The sequence below is a fragment of the Dipteris shenzhenensis genome, chromosome 3 (assembly GCF_047967505.1).
Source record: "Dipteris shenzhenensis isolate YYH24624 ecotype China chromosome 3, Dip_SZ_1.0, whole genome shotgun sequence".
In the NCBI taxonomy this organism is placed as follows: Eukaryota; Viridiplantae; Streptophyta; class Polypodiopsida; order Gleicheniales; family Dipteridaceae; genus Dipteris; species Dipteris shenzhenensis.
This window is the reverse complement of record NC_141598.1, coordinates 29,150,821-29,156,159: the sequence shown is the minus strand read 5'-3', so window position 1 is coordinate 29,156,159 and position 5,339 is coordinate 29,150,821.

Here is a 5,339-nt window from a genome sequence, read left to right as displayed (position 1 = left end):
CTTGTGTCCATAAGAATTCCATTAATAATTTGTAAAGTGGTCTGGCTATCATGGCATATCGCAAGATAAATCTTCTATAATAGCTGTCATGTCCCATAAAGACATGTATGCTTTTGGAATTTGTAGGAGGAGGCAATTCCATGTTGATTTTTGTTTTGTCCATGTCAGTTGCAATCCCATGTTGAGAAATGATGTGTCCCAAAACAACTCCATGGGTGACCATCTTGCATTTTGTTGGATTTAGGGAGATGCCATACTCCCTGCATTTGATTAGAATTGCTTCAAGACATTTGAAGTGGTCTTTTTTGTTCGAGTGGATGCACAAATCGTCCAAGAAAACCTATAGAAACTTATTCAGAAATGACTTGAAAGTTGTGAGCATGACTCTTTGAAATGTGGGCAGGGCATTACAAAGGCCGAATGGCATGAGTCTATAGGCAAATATACCCCATTCTGTTGCAAATGTTGTTTTTGATTGGTTTGCAAGAGCAATTTGTACTTGGTTATAGCCACTAAAGCCATCCAAGAAGCTGTATATTTTTAATCCAGCCACCTTTTCCAAGACTGTTTTCGTTAAGGGTAGGGGATAGTGATCCCTGATTGTGGCGGCATTCACATTCTTTAAGTTAACACATATTCTTAGCTTCTTGTTGCATTTAGGCACAATGACGATGGGTGAAACCCAATCAGTGTGCTCTATCTCATAGATGAATCCAGTATCTAAGAGTTTTTCTAGTTTGTCATAAACCATGGTGCCATATTTTGGATTTGTTTGATAAGGTCCACATACCTTAGGGTGGGAACCTTTCCTAATAGGTATTGTGTATACTACTGCTTCTGGTGAAATTACCTTCATTTCCTTACATGGCCATGCTAGGCATTCTTCGATATTCCATTAGGAGTGTTTTGAGCTTTGTTTCATCTTCCTATGTAAGCTATTTCCCAATGAATACCAAATTTTCTTCCTCCCCTTCAAGGGCAAGGCTTATTGTGTGAGTTTTGGCTGATCCCTCATAGATTGGAGTCTCTCCAATATTATTGGATTCTTGCACTTCAAATTCTGTTACTAGCCTTGGCATTGCTATGGGGACACTACCACTTGTGTAGTTCTTGAAGTACTCTATCACTTCTCTAAGATCAATAGCCTCTGATGGTATTGAACTAGCCTAACATGTGCTATGGTTACTGGGTGGCATAGTATCATTAATCGATTTTTGAGGCTCTTGTGGACTTTCTTTTTCTGAAGTCTCATCATCAAGATTCTTCCGCACATGTGGCTTAAACTTTCAAAACTTCTTATGTTGGAAACTATGGGGTAACTTTTCCACTAGCAAAGTATTCCCAAGTAAAGGTTCATTTGCTATGCATACTCCTTCAAGTCTATCAGGGGACCATTCAAGAGGAGGTGGCTCATATTTTGGGGGAGCTGGCTTGGTAAAATACAACTCGACGATCCTAGTTTGGATGCGTTCAAACTCATTGAAGTGTTTATTAGCCTTGACTTTGCGATGATATCCTCCTTTAGCTTTCTTGCAAGATCTTATGCTATTATTCAACTTTGGAGTTTCAACTTTGGGAAGTTCGACTGCCATTAGGGCATGGAGAATGGATAAATCATTGTCAAAGACATTGTCTTCAAATTGAGCATTTTTAGTCTCTGTTTCAAGGTCCCAAGGAAAATGTAAGTCCTTATTATCATGGATAGCTTGTTCAGGTTCACCATTCCAATCAAGGTCAACCATAAAGAATGGCAACTCTAGATCAATTGGTTCTTCATGTGTGAGTGGATTTACCTGCATGACCTTAGCATCAATTTGCAAGGATCTAGTGAATGGCAGCTATCAATGGTCACCAATGCTTGGATCCAATTATTGACATTGCTTTGTGTATCGCCAGTGGCTAAGGCATGCTGTTGTAGGGGGGGGCTGATTTGCTTGAGATTGTTGTTGAAGAGGTTTCATCCAATGCACTAGGCACAATTGGTTTTATTGCTCCTGTCCCCACATTAACTCTTACTACAGTGTCGTGATTTTGAATGTCAGTCTATCAGTTTCCCAATCATGGAGGACTGATCCTTCAGACAACCAAGGACATCCAAGCAAGATTTGATAAGATTTCTTGGGGAGATCCAAGATTGTGAATTGAAAAGAAAAACGGACTCTTGCGAGTTTTGTTGACACTCCATTCACTATTCCCAAGGGCTTTGCATGTGAATCATCTGCAAGGCGTATGTTGAAATTAGCCTTTTGCATTGGTGGGAGACCCCATTCATCATAGAGTTCCTTGGATAGGACATTCATACCTGCTCCACCATCCATTATGGCTTGGACTTCATCATACGCTTTATGGATCAAAGGCAAAGTATTTCATCTCTCTCACCCATTCGCACAGGGATATCTTCTATGTCTTCCATAGGTGGAGGGGGATTCGCTAGTTCAATCCATCCTTTGAAACTCTCCCCCAAAGAGTGAGCGAGTTCCATAATAAGAGGATTCCAATGGGAATTGATGGCACCTTAAAGTTGGCATGGCAGTACATTATGTTGTGGATTTTATTGCTGGAACAGAGGCTCAAGTATAGTGTCAATACTCAATGGGGCCAAATCAGGGATTGGATCTTGTGCTTGCTTCTCAGCCTCAAAGTGAGCTTGCTCCTTTTGTACCCATTGTTGAAGTGCCTGAAATTGGGCCTTCTATTAGGGTATGGAACTTCTTTTATTTGAGGCTTGGGAGCTGATGTGGACGAGAGCTTGGATTCTCATTATGGGATAGGCACTTGTGCTTTATTTTGAAGAGGTCTTCTTGATTGAATTGGAATATTAGGACCCTTGGTGGCCTCTTTTTTTGTTGGTGTGTAATTACATTCACAGGTTGTTGTGATAATATGCTTGTCGGACCTAGACTTTGATGGTCCACCCAATAATGCCAATTGGGACGTCAGGCTTAGCCTCATTTTGTTGTGGGACCTTATTTCTTATGGGACAATCCATACAAGCATGACCAATGCCACAATCTCTGCAAAGGGGTTGGAAAGTAGTGGGGCTACCACGATGAGGGCACTCTGCGATCCAGTTCCATGGCCTGCATCATTTCTTCTCTTAGATTCATGGTCATGGCTTCTAGGCGATCTTCATTAGATGTTTCTACAGTGGACTTGGATTTTCTCATTTTAGAGTGCTTATCTTGCGCATTGGCTCTTCCATCATCAGTGCTGGTGTCAGAGTCGATCATGCCATCCTCGATGTCAATGGTTGCCAGATGCACAGTACCGAATGTTTCATAACTGCTAATCTTTTTCATGTCTTTGCAGATTTTCTTCCTGAGGCCTGCAATGAATTAGGCCGTGAGGTACTTATCGTCGAGGCGTGGGCCATATTTGGCAATTAAGTGTTTCATCTTGCCCGGGTACGTGCGTACGTACATCTTCTCACGGACCTTGTTCGAGCTTGCTTAGTTGGAGAGTGGGATCATCTTGTAGCCTCTCCATTTGAAAGCGCCTCTTGAATTCAATTTGCAACAGGTCCCATGTGGCTCTTTCTTCCACTAGGAGGTCTAGGTACCATTCTGAGTCTTCATTAGTTAAGGCCATGGGGAACCATGCGACCTTGGTTTCATTGGATTGATCTCCTCTAGCTCGGCATGCGGCATCAAAATGCTAGAGGAACCTTGCTAGATCACCTCGACTGTGGGGGTTAAAGGTCACTATGCCTTTACCCTGGTTATGTACAATACTCAAACACATATATAATTGAATGAAAAAGAAGATTAGGGTGTTCTGCACCCACCAAAAACTTGTGTGGCTCTCTGTTTCTCTCTCTCCCTCTTCCGTTCTTGCTTTTGTTGAGAGCACTCTTAACTGGTATCAGAGCCCGGGTGATCTAACTGAGCATGCATGAATGCCTGGAAGCTTAGCAGCTCTGTGGGAGGAAGGAGAAGCTCTGTGGGAAGCTTTGTGGGTGATTTTACTTGCATCCAAGTGCGCAGAGACCTTGAAGGAACCTTTGGAAAGTCACTTTGGTTTTGCGAAGTGGTTTTGAGAGCTTGTTAAGTGTTTTCAAAGAAAAAGTCGTTTTTTAAGCCTTTTCCTATTCCGTTCAACGACAGAGACTCCGTATTGACTTATAGAGGCAACTATTGCTTGCTTTTGGTGTCCATTTCACTTTAGGAGCTTGGAAACACCTTCATTCTTGAATTTGGGATCATTTCATTGGATTTCTGACTCACTATGTTAGTTTCTACGTTTTTTTGCTCGGGTGTTGGAACTCAAGTTTGGAGCAACCATTTGCAAATCTGTCAGTTTCGGTGGACTCAAGAGGTCCTAAAACTTTTATGTTGCTCATCATTCACACTTCGGTGGAGTTTACAAACAGTTCTGTTTCCAAAAACGTTTTTCAGTCCGTGTGTTGGACCCAGTGATTGAGACCACGGTTTCCAAAACCATCAATCCCATTGCATTCCGAATGCCTAAAAAACCCTACCTGTCAGTTCTTGTGCGATTCGATGGAGTATTTTTAGAGTTATAGATCTCTGTGTATTAGATTTCGTCTCTCTATTATGCATTTTTCATTCTAAGGTTTTGAAACCTTAGATTTATGCCACATGGCAGTGGATAAGTGTTGACTCCCATTTCTCACTCATCCGTTGGGATTTCGGAGTTCCAATAGGAGAGAGATAAATATTTGGAGATTGTTTTGCTCAGTCTGTTTATGCAATGGCGCCCATATTTTGAGGCATCTCATATTCTATTTTCAGTAGCGGTCATTGTCGTGGGACCATGATTTCTTGAGCATACCTTATGCAGATCACTCTGGTTGTAGTTTGAGCCATGTGCACTCATTTGTGGTGTGCATTGGGTTGTAGTGGATGATTTATAGGCTATTTGGATGCATTGCGATCCTTATTAGATGTGCTGATAGGCTTAGATTGCCTTGTGGGATGGTATTTTTTACGGACGCTTTGCACATGGATGCTATTTTATGCTGAGGGACAGCTTTGACACATTGCAGGTGATGCACTGATAGTGTTATGCTCTCTTGGATGAGATATTGGTAATGCATATGCCCATGGATGGTGTTTATGCTTGAGCCATTTGGCACTTATTGGCATTTTGGATTGCCATTGCAGTTGGCATTTTCTTTTGGGCCAGATTTGCTCATATGGATGCATAGTACATGCACATGAGTTAGCTATATCTTTTGATGCTTTGAGCTTTGAGTTTTGGTGATATTTCACTCTATTGTGGCATACACATTTGGGTGCACCTGGTATTTAGTGTGATTTCTCTTTTGCAGGCACTAGCATTTGGGATTTTGCTTCATTTGTATCATGGCATCCTCTTCC